The sequence below is a fragment of the Pan troglodytes genome, chromosome 13 (assembly GCF_028858775.2).
Source record: "Pan troglodytes isolate AG18354 chromosome 13, NHGRI_mPanTro3-v2.0_pri, whole genome shotgun sequence".
Classification (NCBI taxonomy): Eukaryota; Metazoa; Chordata; class Mammalia; order Primates; family Hominidae; genus Pan; species Pan troglodytes.
Window position 1 is genome coordinate 144233557 of NC_072411.2, and position 23186 is coordinate 144256742.

The 23186-nt window shown below is 43.1% G+C and overlaps 1 long non-coding RNA gene and 1 pseudogene across 1 annotated transcript; one reads left to right on the top strand and one right to left on the bottom strand.

Moving 5' to 3' along the window:
* Positions 1 to 10056: 10056 nt before the first annotated feature.
* Positions 10057 to 14143, bottom strand: LOC134808028 (uncharacterized). Its single transcript, XR_010149984.1, has 2 exons — positions 14055 to 14143; positions 10057 to 13707 (listed from the first exon to the last, which is right to left on the bottom strand). It is a non-coding gene; the product is annotated as an uncharacterized LOC134808028 (long non-coding RNA).
* An 80-nt stretch (positions 14144 to 14223) lies between these two features.
* On the top strand, positions 14224 to 16195 carry LOC112207448 (forkhead box protein D4-like 1; annotated as a pseudogene).
* Positions 16196 to 23186: the final 6991 nt, after the last annotated feature.

Sequence of the window (23186 nt, forward strand, 5' to 3'; positions counted from 1 at the left end):
CGTTTTAAAATATTTTGTCAGCTGAGGATACCGGGATGTACATAGGACAGTCATCCAGATAAGGTTCTGTTGGCAAGATATTTGTTGCCTAGTTGTTTTTTTCTGTCTCCATGTTTTTCATTTGATCTATCCTACAAGCCCTAGAAAATTATTATTCTCAAAACACCACTGCTCACACTGATCTGTTGCTGAAAAACGTTTAATTACTGACAGAATAAAGTCTAAACACCTTTGATATTCTTTGATATTCTTCTATGACCTGGCTTCTGGTCACTTTTCCAGCTTATGTACCAGTCCTCTGATAAACTTTCTCCATTTTATCCAATCTTTTCTGCTTATTTTTCTCAAACTGTGGCACACATTTTGACCTTTATACTTATGCACCCACCATTCCCATGATTGATATTTTTTGCCTTGCCTCTCCATTCATTTAAGATCTAACCATGCTTTAGGGCCAAGATCAAGTCCTAGTTTCTCGTCAGAGCTTTCCCAGCTGATTTGCTTTCTGCTCAAATTAACTTTATTCTCTCTTTACCACAAGTTACAAGATTGTGGACATATGTGTATGTATGTATACATGCACACTCACATATCTACATGTAAACACACTTTATTATAGTACACTTGTATGGAATTTGTGTGTGTTTTGCTATTGTTCTTTTTTAGTTCCTTAGCTAAATTGCACACTTTTGAGGGCAGGAACACCTAGCATAATAACATGTAGTTGGTGCTCAAATGTTTGTCGTTGAAGTAATCCTGTATTTGTTAGCAGTAACAAAATCTGTTAGCAGTATTTTTCAGGATTATCCACTTGATTTTTTTTAAAAATATATATTTCTGAATCCACAGTTTCAAGTTGATATTGAGAGATAATTTGATAATTATCAGAGATGTTCCTAGCAGCCATTTTCTGTTGAATGTGTTTTATGAGACTCAAGGTGCCACTTAAACAGTCATCTGCTACTTCATGGTCTTTTCTGCCTTTGGTGGGAATGTTCTTGAAAATCATAAAATCAGCTCTATGCTATTAGAGACAGTTTTAGATAACTCTAGATCGACTGAACATGGGCATTGAGTTTTGCATTTTAAGATGTTCAGTAGTTGTGAAGCAGTTCTGTGAGACAAAGTTTATCAAAATTGTGCTGAAATTTAAGGAATAAAGTATTTTCTAAAGCAAGAATTTAAATTAATCATTATGTGACTGAAAAAGACATGTTCTGACTATAAGTCAGTTTAGCAAGGTTTGAGATTTTCTTCGTGTAAAGAATAATTACTTCATCATACATTTCCTACACCAGTCAAGAGTTAAGCATTTGTGGTTGATCCAGGAATATTGTTGAAGTCTATGTAATTTCCTTCCTTTTTTTTCCTGTATCTTCTAGGATTGTATAAGTGCCCATTTAATAACTTGTTTTTTGTTAATTATACTAAATATAGTTGGGAGGTGGTGTTTGGAGATGTTCATCTCTCATTTATTCTCCATGATGTAAATATTCTACATTATTCTCTACGATATAAATATTCTACATTATAAAATACTCAAGTCTGTTCGGGACGTGAAATTAAAGTAACACATTACAGAAACCACTTTTGCTTGAGTAATTCAGCTGCCTTTCTGTAGCTAAATTCAACGTATATTTTCAACTCTTGCCATGCTTGGCGTTTTTATAACATTTTCATCTCTGTCGATCATTTCTTTCTTGAAATACATTTTTCTCCTGACTTCCTACTTCTCCCTCTACCTTTTTGGCTCTTCCTTTTCAGTTTTTCTTCTTGGCTTATATCTGCTGGTCCCTTAAATGGTGATGTTTCTTAGGGTTTTTTTCTTGGCTCTCTTGATTTCCCTCTCGACATATTCTGTGATATTATTTGTGTGGTCTTGATTAGTATCTAAATGCTCATGATTTTCCTCTTTCTCTCTAGTCCAACTCTCTTCTGAACCATGGATCTATATATTTATTCATTCAGTAAATAAATACTTATAGAGCTCCTGTTGTTTTCCTGGCATTGTTCAAGGTAATGGAATACGGACCTGAACAAGACATTGCATTTTCTTGGAGGAAAACAGATGATAAACACGCTAATCATTTCAGACAGCCCTTACAACTATGAAGGCACTAGATAATGGCTTAGACTGGTAGGGATGGGGTTGAGGCAGCATAACGGCACTGTTTGGACAGGGAGTCAGGGAGCCTTTCTGGGATGTGACATTTTGAATCAGCAGTGTGAACATCTGAGGTGGTTTTTAGCCTCATGCACAGTCTCACTGTGTATGAGAATCACCTGTGGACCTTTAAAAACTATTTAAACTTAGCCTTCACCCCCAAATATTCATATTTAACTGAACTAAAATGGGACTAAGCACTTGAATGTTTAAAAACCTTCCTGTGATGTTAATGCACAGCAGTAGTTGAAAATCACTGATCAAGAGGAGCAGAAATCAAGTTAATGGGAAGAACTAGCATTTGAAGTCTCACTCTTATCAAATTGTGAGCTTCATGAAGTTAATCATGAAGTTGCATCATTTTTTAAGTCATAATTTTTATACCTGGAGTCTAGTATTTCAAACTGAACAGGCATGTCCAAAGCTGAAATTAATATCCCTTATCTCTCCTTTCCTAATAAAACCCTGCTGTTCCTTCTGTATGTCTTATCCCAGAACCAGGGGCTACAAAACAAAATCTAGATAACTTCCTTGATTTCCTTCTCATGTTTCCAGCCAGTCTTCAAGTACTGTTTGACTCTGTTTCCTAAATGTTTCTGTAGTCTCTGCTCTTCTGTTTCTTTTGCCACTGTACACTCTCACCTTTTAAAGATCAACATTCAGAAGCCTCCAGTCCCAACTACTTTCCTGTAGGTGTTCCTCACCCCATACCTTCTCCCAGTGTGATACTGAGTTCTTTGTAAACCACAAATCTAATTGAATCACTTACCTGCTTACTTCCCTTTTTTGGCCCCTCATTGCCCTCAGAATAGCATCCAACTCCTCTGACTTGATCCAGCCTTAAATGACTTCTCCATCCTTAATTCTGGCCCACTCCCTCTCATCTATTCTAAGCTTCAACCAAACTGAACTACTTAGAGTTGCTGAACATGAATACATTTCATTTTTGGTTGCTCCTAACTTCTGGTAAAGAGAGAATACTTGTTTGGGATAATATTCCCTATTCCACACTCCCTGACCCCTGCTTGTTTTTCAGGTATGAGCTTGAATGTCACCTCTGGTAAACCTTTCGTGGGATATGCAGTATTAGGCCAGTAAAACCACGTTTACTTACCCCATTTTATCACTTTAGTACAATCAAAGTACTGTGTTATTGTCACTGTCACCAATGTCCAGCCAACATTTAATTAATGAGCAGACATTTAAATGTTAAGAACTTTAATCTTTAAAATTAATGAATAAATGTTCTAAGTGAAAAGAAACTTTTATGAATTATATATACTTTTTAACATAAATTAACTTTTTCATAGGAGAACTATGCCATTTTTGGGTCAGGACTGGAGATCTCCTGGATGGAGTTGGATTAAGACAGAAGATGGCTGGAAGAGTTGTGAATCTTGTAGTCAGAAACTTGAAAGAGAGAATAACCATTGTAACATCAGTCACAGCATGTAAGTTACAGCTGAGCAGAACCCTGCCTTTTGCCAGTTTAGCATGTATGGCCTTACCTATTTTTCAAGTCCCTGCAAAGCTCCATAACTTTTGAGACTTGCCCACCCAGAAGGCTGGTGTGAAGAAACAAGTTATTTAGCTAAAAAATGAGGCTAGTAGATTGCCTAATATTCATACACAGATGCTTTTTTCTTTTTTTTTAATTTAAAACATTTAATCCTCACAATAATTGGGAGAGAGGTATTATTATTAATCCCACATTATAGCTGAGGAACCTGAGGAAATTAAAATACACAGTTTTGGTGGCATGTATCAGAAATGTAATAATAGTGGCTTACACAAGACAAATCAGTTTTTCTCCCTTGAAAGCCTGAGTTGGCATGATGACTTTGCTTGTAACATTGTCAAGGGGCCAAGCACAGTCTGTCTTGTTGCTCTGCCATCCCGAGAGTGCAGCCTTACCTGCATGGTCCAAAACGGTGTATTACCTGCCACATTTGCACTCAGGCCGAAGGGTAGGTGGGGTTGGTGGGATACAACCTGTGTTTCAGTGGCACAGCCCAAAAGTTACATGCATCACGTTGCCCACACCTTGTTGGCTAGAGCACTAGTGCAAGGGAGGCTGGGGGTTGTGGCCCAGCCGTGTGTCCAGATAAAAACCAGAGACTGCATGAGCACAGAACCAGGGTAGGTGGCTATCGTATGATGACTACAGTGTCTACCACAGTGGTGTTTGAGAATTTGGAGGGCTAGGAAGGTCTTGAGATAGCCTCCTCTAGAATGTCATGGGTCTAGTCATTTATTGTATATTATTTTACATTTGTGTAATTATCAACTGTGTGCTTGATGGGCCATATGTTTTTCTGACAGAAGTTTAGTAACTTTAGACCAGAGACTGGTTTTTGCAGTATTTGAAGCAGAAATTAATTTTCTATTTTAGTTACAGTGAGGATAACACATAATATTTGTTAAACTTATATTGTAGCAGTTCTCTGTCACACTAAGATGTATTTAATGTTGATAGCTGTAAAACTTATTTAAAGCTTGTAATTATGCTGTTGGTATTGCATAATGTTATACAGTTATGAATTCTCTAGGTCATTTTTACTATTTTTTATGGCAATTTTTTTAAAATTTAAAGTTGGTTGGCTGTATCTAGAAATGTTAGGTGTCTCACATTTACTCCCAATAGCCACTATTAAATGTGGATTTTAGGATGGGGAGATATATTACAGAATGTCAATTTAAAAAAAGCTGTAATGCTTGAAGTACAGTGTTACTGCTGCATCTGCGGTGAGGAATTTGTGGGAATTTGTTTTTTTCCCTCATGTATTCTTTTTCCCATCATCTCAAACACATTTTAAATGTCTGAGAATTGGTTTTTTTTGCACTGCACACATAAAATTAGAGAATACAGTCGAGATATGTTTTCTTTGCATAACTGGCTACCCTTCTGTCTCCCTTTCCCCTTCCCCCAAACTTACCTACAGATCCGCCCCTTTGAATCAATGGCTGCTAACACAAGCATCCCTGCACAAAAAGGTTTTATGACAGCAACCCTGGCTACCTTCTGTGGGGCACGGTGAGCGAGAACTAGTCAGCACCACCTTTTACCCCACCTAGTTGCTTTGCAGTACTGGGACTGCCCCGGCTTCCTACTCTGCCATTTCGTTCATCTTTCGTTCATCTTCCTCGGACTTCTGTCCGTTCCTACAAAAATGCAAATCCAAACCTGTGGGTAGAGGCTGTTGGTGACCTGAAACTGCAGCAGATGTTTAATATATCCTTTCTCTGGAAGGAAAAACCACTTAACTTTGAACCTAAAATTGATTTTAAAAAGATAAGACCATATGTAATCACCATTTAAAATCACTATATAAATGACCTTCTCTTTCCCCCACATGTCTTTGAGAAACACAGTACCCCTAATTCTTTGATTTAAGGTGGGCTTTCAAAGCTTAGAAAAAGAACTATAGTAAAAATAATTTAGGTAATCAAGATTCTACGTAACTTTGTTAATTTTCTTTTTTGTGAACGTGCGGGAAAATAGGCCTTTAGTATCCTTCTGCTTACTTTTCAACTCATTTTAGTATTCAAAGTTTAGAGAACATAGGGAAGAAATTAAGCAATTCAACGTGGTTGATCTGGGGGAAGCCAGCCAGTTCATACTCTGAATCCTTGATTAAGCTGCTCTTTCAAGCAACATTCATGATATTACTGAGGTTTAAACATAGTTTGATGGACAGAGGATTCATCTTAACCCTGACCTAAGGAAGCCTTTTATTAGGCTGTTGATTCAGAATAGAAGGTAGATCAGCTGGGGTCCAGATTGAAGAGAGGACAGCCAGTTAAGGGTTTCAGTAGACAGGTGAGAAATGTTGAGTGCTGCCTATGGTGATGTCTGCACAGCTGGACAGAGGGTCAGGATCAGTAAAAGACTGAGTCACAGATTGATTGGACTAGCCAAAAGGGTGGCCCTGAGAAGGACTCTGAGGGTTCAGCTGGGGAAATGGTGTAAGTAAATAATCTGGCTGGGTCTTCTCTCCAGCATAGTGTTTCTGCCACTCAGTTTTATGTTTGACGACAGAAATTGTGTGATTCCTATAAAGGAAAGATATTGAAGAAGAGTGTCTAGATACTATATATCTTTAAGAATTTCTAACTTTTTCCATCGGATTTCAGTGTTATTATGGGCACTGTAATTGCCTATAGTTATTTCAGTATAAGTATAGGCACTGTTGAGGATATATAAGAAGTTGTTCCTTGTCTTTTATGAAGTTGACATTTGACAAGGGAGTGTGTAGTCAAACAACGCATTCAGCTCAGTCTTGGCAGAGATGCTTCTGGGTTCTTTGCATTGAATTTTCTAAATCTTTTTTATTGCATTTTTTTATACCTCATAAAACATTATATTTTCTATTCAAATTTGAATGTCTTAACACTTACTTTGGTAATTTGGTTCTCAGTGGGCTTAGCAATGGGGGCCATCGTATTTTAAGGTTCTACCAAAATTATCTTCAACTCTAGTAGTTCCCAGGATATCCCAAGATAATGGAATTCTATAAAAAGCATTTTTAAATTGTGCATCCCCCAAGGAAACAAGATAGAAGAAGCTACATTTTTGGTTCCCTTATGAGAATGTGAACATAGTCTCTGGTTACCATGAGGGATAGAGAATTCAGGGGATCCTTCTAGCCCTTGAAGTGTGTACTGGGCTCGAAAGCCACTGTACCTTGGAGAGGAGACATCCTGTATCCATTTAAGTAAATATCCTTGTTAGCACATTGGCATTTTCCCCTTAGGATCTTTAGAGTATTGTTACAGGTTTCAGCAAAAATCCAGATGGCCTTCCTGATACCCTTTCTTTAGTGACTGGAAAGAAAAAGAAAATTAATTTCAGTGTCGGACTCAGCACTGTTTCAAGCAGTATTTGTTAGTGCTTCTTAAATTAATGATTTTCTCTGGATTGTAAACTCTTTTCTCTGACTTTAATATTATCTCTTCCCCAAATTTGTGGGTTTTGTCAATTATAAACCAACATGTGCTCTTTGTAAATGAAAAACAACAGAAAATTCATGCAGTCCTGAAGCATAGAACATGAAGGGTGAAGTTCCCCTTTTCTAGCTCAGATCCTTTTCTGCACAGTCACCTCCTGCATAGTCACGCTCACCAGATGTCAGAGTCTGCAAAGAATCGTGGTCATTTTCTCCACCCCAGTCCCTGCTGTTGCCTGGTGGTTTCAGTGTCCACCTGTGGGACTCACAGCCTCTGGCCTTAGTACTGTCCTCTTTGTTCCTAGGATCTCCTTCTCTCCTCTCCTCTTCTCTTCTCTGTCTCAGCCACCAACTCCCATGGTCCAGACTCATGAATTCGGGCATCCCAGTCCTTAAGCATAATCTTCTCACCTTCCAGATTTCCTGACTACCACCTCAACCGCTGCCTTATTTTTTCTATCCTATCAACCTTCTTTTTATCATGTCTCCTTTTGTCCAGCTTATATTCCATGATCCATTGTTTCAGTAACACTCTTGCCGTTACCCTAAACTCCATCCCAGTCTTTTTTTAAAAAACACACTCAAATGGCATATTCCCAACCCTAAATGAACCAACACATGAGCAGCTAAGAAATATAAGAAAGAAGATTCACACCAGGGAACACAGTGGGGACATCATCAATTCACTCACTTGCTTTCTTCTGAATTTATTCTCCCATTGCTTGCTCCTCCTTGTTCACCCACTCATTTATTTGCTCTTTTCACTTGCTCACTCATTTATTCTTCCACTCATTCTGTAAACTGATGTTTCTTGGTCATCTGCTATGTGCCTGTAGGGCCCCCATGCGGCCCACAGCCCCACTGTGTTTGCTTGGTTGGCCTGCTCTACTCCTCTTTGTGTTATCAATATTTCAAACTCCTTCACTCTCCTCTGATGTTCGGCTCCCTACATACTCCTTCTCCATCTTTTCAAAACAACCGGATCTCTTGTGTCACCAGGAAATCCAGAGCCATCAGACTTTTTCTCAGAACCTTAAGTTGATTTAAAATTTTCATCTTCATTAACTTTATCCTGAATCTTTATTTTTTGTCCAGAACACCTGAGATATTCTGAACAGAGGCTTATTTTTGTTAATTATCTCACAGGGAACAGTAAGTGTGTTGCCCTTTGCCTGTTGATTACCCCCAGGGGTAGAGTCATAGGGATTTTTCCTACATAAGTGGTAGTGGCTTTTCTTTGCTCTTGATGGGAAGGACACAGCTTTCCCCACCCCTCCAGAAAGGGTTTCCTTGGAAATGGCATGGGCCGGAGTCCTACCTCTACTCCTTTGTTGGGTAGATAAAATCTACCCAGGAGCCAGACTTAGAGATGTCTCTCGTCTTATTATTACACATATTGTTACACCTGTTTAGTCCACAATATATTAAGGATTTACTATGTGCTATGGTGTCAGGATACAGCAATAAATGAAACATGAAAACCCATGTCTGATGGAGCTTGCATTCTGGTGAAACAGATAGGCAGTGGACAAGATGAGTTCCGCAGTGTAGTAATTGTGATAGTATGTGGGAGATAAGAAATGCTAAGGATGGGTGGTGTTAGAGGAAGATCTACAGAGAGTGGCCTCTAAGAAGCCATCTGTGGAAGCAAACCTTAGGCAATGAGAGCAGGATGAATGGATGTCTGAGGGCAGGGCCTCCCCGGCAGGGAAAGAAAAAGTGCAAAGACCTCAAGGCAGGAGTACATCATCTGGCATATTCAGGGACAGCAGGGTTCCAGCATGGATAAGGGGAGCCCAGAAGCGGGGCCGGTAGGAGACAAGATCCCAGCCTGACTGGGTCCCAGCTGTGAAGTACCTGTTGTCATAGTAAGGACTTGGGCTTTTCTGAGTGAAGTAGGGAGTCAGGGTTTTGAGCAGAGGAGTGATTTGTTCAGGCCTATGCTTTAACAGGATTATTCTGGCTACTGTGTTAAGAACAGACTTCCAAGAGGCAGGACAGAAGCAAGTGGACCAGTTCTTAAGAGGCTTGGGTTAACCCCCATGGGAAATGATCATGGCTTGGAGAGAAAGGAGGTGGTGGATGAGGAAGGGCTCAAATCCTGGGTGTATTCTGCAGGTGGAACTGACACATGGAATGTGTATGGTGCAGTAAGAGGGTCGAGGGGTGAGACTAAGACTTTGGCCTGAGCAGCTGGAAGGTAGAGTTCCATTAACTGAAATAGCATCTAAATCTGCATTGCCTTGCACAGGGTCCTTGGGTCTGTGCCTAGGAACAGAACCACAGTGTCACAGGTCATGCACCTCTTTCCCTTTCCAGTGAGGTGGTGTCAGCATGTTCTCCTAATGCATTGCATGTTCATCCTTTTCCTCCACTTGTATTTCCTGGAAGTTGTTCCATGTCAGTGTGCATTGAGTTCCTCATTCATTTTAATGATGGCATTTCATTGTTTAGGTATACCATAACTTATTTGTCCAAGCTTCCACTGACATCATTTTGGCTATTTCCCACTTTTCATTATTTCTGGTAGTATAGCATGGGTCATCTGTGAATATCTCTTTGCATACTTGTGTGAATATTTATGAAATCTAAGTTCCTAATAGAATTATATATTTAAAATTGTAGTATTGCCGCATTACCTTCTGTAATTTTGCACCAGTTTATACTCTGAATAGTAGTGTACACAGATTCCCATTACTTCACACTTCACCCAAGATGTGTGTGTGTCAGTTCAGGTTACACACTGCACAAGGGGAGGGTTTCATCATGAGGGAATAATGGCTGAAATGCATCTGTGTGCCTTGTGTAGGCTGCATGTGTGTCTTCATCTAAAGGTGCTGTCTGCTCCCATGCCATCTGCGTTTTGGGGACAGTGCACAAGGTGTTTACAGCAGCCTTGTCTTTGTAATTACTTTAACTAGTTTGGTGGGCAAAAAACATTAGACATTTTATTTCTTTTCCTTTCCCTTTCCTGTCCTTTCTTTTGTTCGTTCGTTTGTTCTTTTTTTTCAAGATGGAGTCTTGCTCTGTCACCCAGGCTGGAGTGCAGTGGCGTGATCTCGGCTCACTGCAACCTGTGCCTCCTGGGTTCAAGCAATTCTCCTGCCTCAGCCTCCTGAGCAGCTGGGACTACAGGCACCCACCACCACACCTGGCTAATTTTTGTATTTTTAGTAGAAACAGGGTTTTGGCATATTGACCAGAATGGTCTTGATCTCCTGACCTCAGGTGATGCACCCGCCTCAGCCTCCCAAAGTGCTGGGATTACATGCGTGAGCCACCATGCCCAGCCTGTTTCTTTATTAAGTAAGAGAGCTCTTTTAAAAGAAATTATAATTATATTTCCCCTGTTTACACTTATAAAAAACTAAGAAGATAAGAATAGTTAATTTACAAAACACTAGGATGCACAGTGCAACAACAGGAGAAATCAAAGTTTTTTCAACCAACATAGTTCAATTGGGAAGGGAAAGATTTTTTCAACTGGATAAACATGCAAGGAAAAATGAAACTCTACTACTCACTCTTACTGTGGACATAGCATTAATTTTAGATGGATTGTAGAATGAACTGTAAAAGGCTAAAACTGTAAAGTTTTAAGAAGAAAACAATATTTTCACAATGTAAAGTAGGCAGATTGCTTACCACACAAAAACCACAAGCTGTGAAAGAAAAAAAAGATAAACTTTATATTAAAAACTGATACCTAAAGTCATCATTAGAAAGGCAGAGCAACGGCTGGGCGTGGTGGCTCAGGCCTGTAATCCCAACACTTTGGGAGGCCAAGGCGGGCAGATCACCTGAGGTCAGGAGTTCAAGACCAGCCCGGCCAACATGGTGAAAACCTGTCTCTACTAAAAATACAAAAAAAAAAAAAAAAAAAAAAAAAAAAAAATTAGCCGGGCATGGTGACAGGTGCCTGTAATCCCAGCTACTCAGGAAGCTGAGTCAGGAGAATCACTTGAACCTGGGAGGTGGAGGTTGCGGTGAGCAGAGATCCTGTCATTGCACTCTAGCCTGGGCAACAAGAGCAAAACTCCATCTGAAAAAGAAAAAAGAACAAGATTTACTATAAAATGTAAAATCACCACAATCAAGAGAGTGGTATGTGGTATTGGTGAAAAGATAGATACACAGGTCAGTGGAACAGAACAGAGGACCCCAGATAAGTCCATACAGATATGGTTGGTTTATTTTTGACTGGTGTAAAGGCACCTCTTAATATATTCCATGGAGAAAGTGTAATCTTGTCAACAAATGGACTAGAAAACTAGAGTGTATATGCAAAAATAAATAAATAAATAACCTGTACAGCTCACATTTTATACAAAAATGAACTCAAAATGGATCATATACCTAAATGTAGAATGTAAAACTGTAGAACTTATGGAAGAAACCCAAAGGAAAGTCTGCATGATCTTGGGCAGAGTTTTTAGATATGATACCAAAAGCACAATCCATAAAAGAAAAAAATCTATAATTTGCATTTTATCAAAATTTTAAAATTCTACTCTCAGAGAACACATTTGTAAGTCACATATCTGACAAAGGGTTAGTATCCAGAATAATAAAGAACACTTAAAACTCAACAATAAGAAAACAACCCAGTAAAAAATTGGGGAATAGTTTTGGTGAACCTGTACTTCACCAAACAACTTGCATGGATTGCAGAGAAGCCCATGCAAATAAGCAGAGAAAAATAAGCCTGTGATGCCCAACATAATTTATTGTTAGGGAAACAAATGCAAGCAATCCGGAAGGTAAACACTGCACCTAGCCTAAGGCCACAGTACCATTTGGGGCAAGCAGCTGACCAGCTAGAGATATAACAGTATGTTCTGGGGAATGAGACTGCCACAGTGGGCCTAGGTGATTTGGAAGGCTGTGCACCTTCTTCATAAGGTACCAGCACAGGCCTACATCAGTAGCTAAGATGAAAGAACAATCACGAAGCATCCCAGTGCTGGCAAGGACAGTGCCAAGTGCTGGCAGGAATATGCTCTCCAACCCTGCTACTGGGAATGCAGAATGGCACAGCCACTCTGGAAAACAGTGTGGCAGCTTCTTACTGTGTTACACTGCCTTAGGACCTGGCAGTCTCACTCCTAGGTGCTTACCCAAGGTAAGTGAAAATTCATGCTCACACAAAACCTGCATGTGACTGTTAATAGAGTTTTATTCAGTAATTGCCAACACTCAAAATCAGATATCCTTCAACTGGTGAATGAATAAACAAATTGTGGTAACATCTCTACAGCAGAATACCACTCAAAAGTCAAAAGGAACAAACTATTAATTCCCACAACATGGATGAATCTTAAATTCATTTTGTTTAGTGAAAGAAACCAAACCTAAAAGGCCTCCATATTGTATGATTCTATTTAAAGGATGCTCTAGAAAAAGCACAACCATAAGGAAGAAGAACAAATCAGTGGTTGCCAGGGGTTAAGAGTTGGGGAAAAGGAGTTGATTACAAAGAGAGTGAGAGGCAGTTTGGGGAGTGATGGGACTGTGTTAGATTTGACTGTGCACCTGTCAAAACCCATGGAACTGTGCACCACAAAATTTCACTAAAATCAACAAAGATGTTTGTGTGTGTGTTACTGGGGGGAGTGCCCAAGTGATACAAACTGTGACAGATGAATCAAATGGTATTACAAACTTATCCCATAATCCGGGGTCCCCAACCCCTAGGCCACGGATCGGTACCTGTCCGTAGCCTGTTAGGACCTGGGCCACAGAGCAGGAGGTGAGCAGAGGGCAGGCAAGCATTACTGCCTGAGCTCTGCCTCCTGTCAGGTCAGCAGCAGCATTAGATTCTCATAGGAGCATGAACCCTGTTGTGAACTGTGCATGTGAATGATCTAGGTTGCTCACTCACTCCTTTTGAGACTCTAACTATGATGTTAGAGTGATGATCTGAGGTGGCACAGTTTCATCCTGAAACCATCCCCCCTCCTCGCCCCAGTCTGTGGAAAAACTGTCTTCTAAGAAATTGGTCCTTGGTGCCAAAACGGTTAGGGAATGCTGCCATAACCATAGTGAAATGGATGTAGAATTAGCTGACCTATCAGTAACTTTGGAAAACAGTGTTTTGACAGGATGCTGTAAGGCTAAAGATAAAACCTCTGGTTAGTGCACTTGTTTCTCATAGGGGCATGGGTTAGCAATCTCAAAACTGTACGTATTCTAGGAAGAAGTTACAAATAAGGAAGGATGGTGCTAGAGTTATCCTGTGGTTCTGGATCAGGGTTGGAGGTGTCAGCATGAACTAGGGCTGTTGGTTTTTTCAGAGAGAGAGAAATGTGGGTCTATGCATGTGTGAGTTAGTGTAACACATCTGTTTTCTAAGTCTGTCGACAGAGGGCCTTAGAGCAGTGACACCTGCATCAGTGACCAGAGCCAGCCTGAGATGGTGGATCCTAAGGGCTCCTCAGGGAAGGGGTTGGTTCCAGGGTTGGGGTAGGGCAAACGAAAGGTGAGTGATGGCAGCCTGTCAGATATCAGAAGGGTAGATGTCCGTCAAAAAGTGCTGCATTGGCCAAAGCTGGAGCAGTTCGAGCCACAGGATAGACAACAGTAGTAATGGATTACAACCTAAAAAAGAAAAGAAATAGCCATCCATTTAGGCTGATATCAATACATAAATGAATGCATAAGTGAGGGATAAGGAACAGTTCTTCCTTGTAAAATTCCAGTTAATAAATGTAGAAGGAATAAGGGAAATAGAAAATCACCATGATAATTGTTATAAGCACAGTCCCTTGACAGATGCAGCAAGGTGAAATCTAACAGGTGAAAGAATTAGGAGAAATAGAATATCTGCCAAGTCTCCCCCCAAATAGCTATTCATTACAAAGGGAACAATACTTTACAGTGGAGAAACCTGGCAGACACAGCCCCAACCAAGAACTCAAAGGTGGCATCATATTGGCAGCAGGTACCTGTGATGTGGTGCTGTGTGAGTGGCACATCATCTGTGGTGGTTTTCCCTAAGCTGAATCAGGAGAAAACAGCAGACAAACCCAATTTGAAGGACATTCTACAAAATAATTGACCAGTACTCTTCAAGGTGATGAGAGGAGACTACAAACTCTTCTGGCATGGGGGGCCATGGAAGTGTGTCATCCCCTGCGACTGAAGCACCTGCTCCTCCATGAACTTGCCACACCGCAGCGCAGCCTCCGGGACTCCGATGGGGGAGACGGTAAAATCGATGTCCTGGGAGAGGAGGAAGATGAAGACGAGGTGGAAGACGAGGAGGAGGAGGCGAGCCAGCAGTTCCTAGAGCAGTGGCTCCAGCCGGGGCTGCAGGTGGCCCGGTGGGGCGGGGTTGCGCTTCCCCGAGAGCACATCGAGGGCGGCGGCGGCCCGAGCGACCCCTCAGAGTTTGGCACCAAGTTCAGGGCACCCCCAAGGTCTGCGGCGGCCTCTGAAGATGCCCGGCAGCCGGCAAAGCCTCCCTACTCGTACATCGCGCTCATCACCATGGCCATCCTGCAAAACCCGCACAAGCGCCTCACGCTCAGCGGCATCTGCGCCTTCATTAGTGGCCGCTTCCCCTACTACCGCCGCAAGTTCCCCGCCTGGCAGAACAGCATCCGCCACAACCTCTCGCTGAACGACTGCTTCGTTAAGATCCCCCGCGAGCCGGGCCACCCAGGCAAGGGCAACTACTGGAGCCTGGACCCCGCCTCGCAGGACATGTTCGACAATGGCAGCTTTCTCCGGCGTAGGAAGCGTTTCAAGCGCCACCAACTGACCCCGGGAGCCCACCTGCCCCACCCCTTCCCTCTATCTGCTGCACACGCCGCCCTGCACAACCCCCGCCCAGGCCCTCTGCTTGGGGCCCCTGCCCCGCCGCAGCCAGTCCCGGGGGCCTACCCCAACACCGCCCCCGGGAGACGCCCTTAAGCTCTGCTGCACCCGCATCCTCTTCGCTACCTACTGCTCTCGGCCCCCGTCTATGCCGGGGCACCGAAGAAAGCAGAAGGCGCGGACCTGGCGACCCCGGCACCCTTCCCGTGCTGCAGCCCTCACTTGGTCCTCAGCCTTGGGAGGAGGGCAAGGGTCTGGCGTCGCCACCGGGAGGCGGATGCATCTCTTTCAGCATTGAGAGTATTATGCAAGGGGTCAGGGGAGCGGGTACAGGGGCTGCGCAGAGTTTGTCCCCGACCGCGTGGAGCTACTGCCACCTGCTCCAGCGACCATCAAGCCTGTTGCATCCCCAAACCGCTGCCCCTTTGCTGCAAGTGTCCGCCGCCGCCGCTGCTCGGACAATTTTGCAGCAATAGCAGCAGCATCAGGAGGAGGACTGCGCCAACGGCTGCGCTCCCACCAAGGGCGCGGTGCTGGGCGGGCACCTGTCGGCCGCGTCGGCGCTGCTGAGGTATCAGGCAGTGGCAGAGGGCTCTAGGCTGACATCACTGGCTGCCCCTTTGGGCGGAGAGGGGACCTTACCAGTTTTTTTAGTATCGCCCACGCCCAGTTCCCTGGCCAACTCCGCAGGGCCCTCCTAGAGCCAGGTGGGAGTGGGGAGCGACCCGCAGCTGCTCACTCCACCTTGCGCGGCCCATACTGGGCGTGTGCATCTGAATCCCGCTGGAGAGCAAACACGAACTTCTGTTCGCTGCAAAATGGTTAGAAAGAAACAGCTGGATTACGTTCCTCTAAAAACCACCTGAACGTAACCTTCGCAGGGCGTCAAGTCATCTTATCTTGCCTTCGGTTGTGGCTTCTATGGCTTTCCCGATTTGCACATTTCCTGGGGTACTATGAACGTGAGTGGGGTATTTTGTTCTGGCATTAAAAGAAAAACAAGCAAGCAAACAAAAACACAGCCTCCGATGCCAAACATGTTCCCCCTTCTTCACTTCCTTGGAACTGGAAGTATTATTCCTAAGTCTAGTGCAAAATGCTTCTACTCTCTGTGTCTTCCTGATAGGGATGTTTAATGTAAGTAGGATATTAATTTCAGAACATTGATTTCTTATCTGTGTGTCTGACGTGCCATCTTTAATGTTAAAATTAAGGTGTTAAAATTAAGCCTAGTTATATAGACGAAATAAAATGCTAAGTCACTACACTACATCGTTTATTTTCTATTACGTCTCATTCTTCCCTTTCTAAATGGAACTTTTTAAAACCTACATTATTTTCCCTCAAACAATTTATTTTCACAATTCATATTTATTATAGATAGCAGAAGTAATCCATTTTAATATGGCCTTTAAAAATTCCAAATATTTGAGGTTGAAAATGTCCTGGCTTTTAAAATAGGAAATTTACTATTTATGAGACTTCTAAAAGAAAAGAATAGGAGGGCATGTAAATATATTCTCCATTTATTTTTCATCACCCCCCAACAAGCTGGAAAACCATTTGAGATCAATTTGGAATGTAGTGGCCAACATGTACTCAGGGAAAATAAAAGGCTATAAATATATATATATATATTTTTTAAGCACTAGAATTTTCAAAACTTATTTCTTAAAAAAAAAAAAAAACTCTGAAAAGACTTTGCAACTAGAAAGGTTTAAGTGTTACTCGGCGTCAGGGGACGGAGTGGGGGGAAACCAGACAAGAACGCCCATCATGAATTGCTCCCCACAAAGAAAACAAATTTCTAGGAACTTGGCCGTTTTCCCCTGTCCTGAGTGGGGTTCCCGATTCCGTGCCGCTTTGAGGGAAGCTGCTCTGTGAATGTGAGAAAGTTTTTCCCCCAGCCCCCATCTACTCCCCACCCCCAGCTATGAATTTCTTATTTCAGGAGGGAGGACAAACATGGAGACACACATTTTTACAGTAGTCTAATTGGCCGATTTTTCTCCAGCTTCTCTTCTCCATCCCGTCTCTTGGAATTTCTTGGCATGCCCTACCTGAGATCCCCTACGGGAGATTTCCTCTTGGCTCCTGCGGTTCTGAGGACGTTCTGAAAAGTTCCCAAGCCCCACCTTTGGTAGCTGCCCAGACCCCAGCTTCCAATTCTTCCCTCTTCTTTGCATGGGTAGCCGTCAGCCCCATAGCACCACCAGCGTCCAAAATAGACCACTTTTAGCAAATCCGGCAGGGCTGGGGCAGTCTAAGAGTTTGGAAACAAACTGAGAATAGAGGGGTCCTATTTCATGCCAGGTTCTCGCTGGTTTACGTTCCAACTCCCCTCTGTCCGTTGTGCGAAAACGTCTCCAGGCCGACCTTCCTTCATTTATTGTCAACAAACGTCCTGGGAGAGCGGCTACAGCCGGCCGCTGAACCCAGAAGGGACTTTCTCTAGGCTTTCTTGGCACCCTCCCAATTATCTTCCTTCTCTTGCCCGAGGGCAGACCAACACAGCTACAAACATGGGTGACTGAGGGTCAGACCCCTTCCCGGAACTGCCTCCAAGCTCCTAATTTTTGCCTAATGTTAAACCATATCCAAAGATGAATATTTAAACCATCAATTCAGTGGCGGAGTAAATTAAACGTTATTCTCCGATCAAACAGGAGCTTCGGGTCCACCTGTTTGGAAGCACCCAGGCGGCTTGGAGAGGTCCGGCCTTCGGGTGCGACCCGCAGGGGTTGCCTTGCCCGGCTCGCGGAACGGACGTTTACCTGTCGCAGCTACGAACCCACCAACGACACCAAGCACTTGCCGGGCAGACCAGGCGTCGTGGAGGCGCCCCAGCCCCCCCACCCCCCCGCAACGACGCGTCCCAGAGGTGCGTAGTGCTTGGCGCGGTGACCAGACCTGGCCGCCTTCCTGACTGCACAGAGCGAGAGGCCACACTCTGGATCCCAGGCCGGGTCCCTGCGGTTCTGGGAGGGAGGTCCCGGACGCCTCCCAGATCTCGGGCTTCCGTAACCCTGAGGCTGGGTTTTAAAATCACGGCTCTTCCAAGTTACACGAAGAGTCCATGGTCAAGGGTCAAGGGTGGTCTTCGACCCTCGGGATCGTCTTCTTGAGAAATGGCTGAGAGCTAAGCCTAGAGCTGCCCAGGGAAGGAAGCCAAAGAGCTGGAGCCGAGCGCGAAGGGCTGGGAGGCGCGGGGAGGCCCCTTACCCCCGACCCCCCCCCACACACACTGTCCTGCCCGCTAATAACGCTGATAATAGTAACAGTATCGGCCAACTGTTTCCCCCCTGCTCCTGGTCTGCCAGGCACCGGATCCTCCTTCAGCACTCCCAGCACTCACTGAAGAAGACACTATGGAATTCTCCGTTTTCCAGACTAGAAATAAGGAACTCGGAGAAATTAAGAAACTCGCCCGACGACCCTCAGGCAGTAGCACCTGGCCAGGTTTGCTTTCTGAACCACTAACTCCACTCGCGCGCGCCACCTTTCCTGCCTGGGCCTCTTGCGGGTCACAGGGGTGGAAGCCTGACCTGGGCCAGGGCCCGGATTTCTTCCTCCTGGCCTCTGTGCCACCGCCCCCGGTGCCAGGAAGCGCTTTTCTCTCCCCGAGACCCAGACGCGCCGAAAGACTCGCGCGGTCAGTTCCCCGCCCCACGCCCTGGGCTGTGCGTGTTCTTGTCGCGCGGTCCGTTCCCCGCCCCACGCCCTGAGCTGTGCGTTTTCTTGTCGCGCGGTCAGTTCCCCGCCCCACGCCCTGGGCTGTGCGTTTCTTGCCAGCCTCTGCCGAGTGCGGGCAACGGCGCCGCCAGACTCCCCCAGACCGCGCTCCGGCCCACGCCTGACCAGAGCACCTGCTTCACAGGGGGGCGTTCCGCGCGTCCTTCCTCCCTGGTGTGATTTTCGTTCTTTTTCCTCTCGTGGTCCCCAAGAACCCAGGCACCCCTCGACGTCGGTGCCGGCGGTACCGGGAATCCCTCCCCCGGACTCCCTGCGGGCCCGAAGCCACCTTCTAATCCCAGCCGCCTTCCCAAGGCGGCGGAGGTGGGCAGCTCCGGGCTCCGCGCCGCCCCGCGAAGCCGGAATCTCTCTTCGGAGTCTCGCTGCAGCTCTCCACTACGTCGCCCCGCACTGGATCCTGGTAGCGTGAACCTTGCCCGGGACGCTGGGCTGCGCTGGCCTGGGGGGAAGGTCCAAGAGACGAGGGGGCCGGGACGCGGGGCTGTCGCAACGACTGGCCCTCTGCGAACCCTCGGGCCGGCAGGCTCGGGACTATCGGGGTGGGAGTGGAGGCGGTGGCCGCTGGAGAGTAGAGAGAACGTCCAGGAACCGGTGGACTAGGGGTCCCCGGCGGCCGGCCGAGGGTCGCAAGCAGAGGGGACTGTCGGTTGCCAGCAAGTCCCGAGCAGATGCCTTCTGGCAGGGCAGTCACATCCTACAGTGCCGATTCTGTGTACATTGAGTATCCAGAATGAATAAAGTCTGTTTATACATTGGAAGGTAGCTTATGATTCCAAAATCTCATCTCCAGGCTGCCTAGATCACACGGCCCCGTTTCATTCATTTTTACTTAATAACGGTCGTTAGACAATTGAGAGAAACAGCAGAAACCACGAGAAAAATAATGGAATCCAACGGCGGTAAGGACTGACAAGGCTGGCGGGGAGATTTAGCAAATGGTGGCTTCTGAGAGTTTGCACCAGTGCTTCACCACGTTTTATTGGAAGTGTGGAGAGTCATGATTCTCATTCCTCCCCAGCCTTCCGGAAAAACGCTCAGAAATTTCTTTCCACATTGACACCTGATTACAGTCTAAATAGTAACCTTATTCTGATTGTTAATGTAACCTTCTCGTAATCTCTACAAAAATACTTTAGTTTTTCTAGCTGTGTTTTCATGTAATCACTGAAATTATTTTTAATTGGTTTTAAGCATTCATTGATTCCATATACACCACCTGCAAAAAAGTTACATAGGTGATCGCTAACAATACTAGAATTCGCCCCATCCAAAGGAAACATTAGAGTAGAAAAAGAAAAAGGATTTGAGAATCCAGTATGAAATTCAGTCAATCATTACTTCCCTGTTACTCAACTACCTTAACATTGTCAGGTTTACCTGAACATAAACTTCATTTTCTTAATTCTTCTTAGAACAAAGGGATATGTTTATTGAAATCAGTAATTAAGAATATTTTGGGACAGTTATGATTTACTTAGCCAGTGAAGCAGTTTCTATTCCCAAATCCAGGCAAAGAGAACAATAAGATTAAACGTAGCCTAAGAGATTTCCTTTTTGTCAAATAATGTGATTTTGCTATGTATAGAGGAGATGTCTATATGTAAGGGCATATTTATGACCAGTAGTTCCTAAAATTAAGGGGACTATTATTGTGTTACTCAAGGTATCAGTTGTATAGGATACATTATGTCATATTTCAAACAATGTTTATAAAGAGATTAGTATAATTAACCTGTATGTACTTCTCCTCTGGGCCAACCTTGTGTCTTCTTTATCTGCTGACAGTCCCCTCCCCTCTGAATTATTTTGAATCAAATCCCAGATAGTCTATCATTGTATTGTATTTTTGAATATTTCTCTAAAAGATAATAATTCCATCAATGAGACTGGGTGCAGTGGCTCCTCCCTGTAATCCCAGCTCTTTGGGAGGCAGAGGTTGGAGGATCACTTTAGGCCAGGAGTTCAAGACCACCCTGAGCAACATAGCAAGACCCCATTTATAAAAAAGAAGATTCCCATCAATGTAACCACAATACCATTATCACACCTAAATAATCCATTAATAGCATCGGTTTATCCAGGCAATATTTAAATATCTTCAATTGTCTAAAAACTTTTTGTTTAGTTGATCGGTTTGAATTAGAATGCTAATAAGGGTTACGTATTGTGTTTGGTTGATATGGGCTATTATATCTCTTTTAGATTTCCTCAATCCTCTTTTTTTTGTTTCCCTTGCATTTTTTATGGGAGAAGCTGAACTGTTTGTTCTGAAGAAGTTGACATTCTGGACTTTGTAGCTGCAGGTAATAGTTTTTTGGCAAGATATTCCCAGGGATAAGGTCGTTTATTCAGACTTTTGAATATTGGCAAATAATAATATTGTTTGTAGAGGGAGAAGGATTAGTCAAGATATTTTGAAGAATCAACTATTGAAAAAACAAATTTTTATCAGAGTAAGCATGGATCTGGTAAAGATTATGTGAAATTTTCCTAAATGCAAATACAATCTAAAATTGTAATGTCTTACAATTAAAAAATAGATTATTTTCCATATATTTATAGAAATATAAATGATCAATCAACTATTTCATTGACAATTTTAAATCTAGTTTTATCTTGAGGAGAATAAAGTTTTTTATATTAGTATTTTAGTTGAAGATCCAAAGACATTTTATGTTAAAACTTTAGGTTTTATATTGTTTTGTGTTTTAAAACATAAAATCTAAAATGTGGTAATATCCATGAGGTGCAGATAGAGTAATAGCACAAATTCTGTGTTCATGAAAATTCATTTTAGGATAACTTAATTAAAAGGACTCAGGATTTGAATGATATTAGATTAGACAGAAAAAAGTTCACTTGAGTGTAAGACATAAGTAATAAAAACCAAAGGTAGCTAACTTTTTTTAGGCTTCTTCTTTCTTTAACGAGTATGCATATGAAATAAAATTTCCATGTCCATGTCCATTTTTCCATGGTACATAGGGCTTCTATAATTTCATCTATTTCATCCTGCAGTTATTTTCACGGGTTTCTGTGTCCACCACTATCTGGAATCTCTGAGATGGTGAAAACGAAATCTTATTCTTCTTTATATTTCAAACAATTCCTAGCACATTATCAAAAATACCTGATAAAATTTATTGTGTCTGTAATACTGGTAAGCATGTAAAAGGGTGGTAAATATATAGGCTTTAAGTTTAGATAGATCTAAATATTATTAAAATTACCAAATTATTGTTTTTAAAAAGTATTAGTTTCCTAGGACAAATAGAGATTTTTAGATAAGGCTGGATTTGTAATACTTTAAGCAACAGGTCACAGTGCTTAAGTATTTAATGCCGATTTGGCAAGCAGCTGATGTTTTACATAATGCTGTCGGGTATTTTATATTTGCGTGTATTTTCTGATGCACTGGATCCAGCACTTCATGTCACGTCATATATCTGTTTATAATGTATACAAATGTATTTTCATATATATTTGATGTTTGATGGCTTTGAAACTTTAATCTTGAAATAGATTTTAAATTTTTATTAAAACTATTTAAATAATTACCGTAAGGAAAGAGCTCTTATTAGTTGAAAGAAAATGTAGATTCATGTTTCCTTGGAGACTAGTCTAGTTTCCAAGGATAGACGGCAGTGAGGAGTTGGGTATCTAGATGGAATTTCTGTTGGTTTGGATTCCAGCTCTGCTGCTTACCAGCTTTGTGACCTCAGGCAAACAACTTAACCTCTCCAAGCCTCAATTTCCCCATCTATCTAATGGTGATATTTATAAGTTTCGCCTTATAGGGCCATGGTGGGGATTCCATGAAATAGTGAATGTGAAGTGCTTAGCACAGTGCCTGGCACATACTCAATGCTCTATGCATGTCAGCTAGTACTTAATGATGCTAATAGACATGTTATGTTCCGAAGCACGGGCGGGATCTTGCCTGACGTCCTTCTCTCTGCGTCCTGGTCAGTCTTCACATGGTGGGCATCCTTTATTTCTGGTCACACAGGGGTGGTACACAGAGCATGCTGTTTCTTTCCTGCCAGAAGGTTCCTGCTGCAGCTCTCCTGCTAGTTTAGCTTAGCCTTCTGGTTTGAGGGATGAGTCACATGTACCATCACTTCCCAGGACCAACAGGACCTTTGAGGAAAGCTATCCCTGCTTACACAGAGAATTGCCCTTGCCTAACACTGAAGCCTGGCAGAGTAACATGAAGTAACCACAGCAATTCTAAAATTAGAATTAGCATGCCTAGAATAACAGGTAGAAGCTTCTCTTGTACTTTATCACTTGCTTCATTTCTGCTCAGCCTAATTTTCACTTGATGTGTAGATTTATTTTTTGTTCACCCATCCAGAAAATGTTGACTGAGGAATTACTCTGTGTTAGGTGCTGTTGTAGGAGCAAGGGATACAATGATGATCAAGGCAGATGCAGCCCTTACCTTCAGGTTGTGGAGTCCGGATACAGACTGGAGGCAGTCAGCTGTAAGATGTGTGACAAAT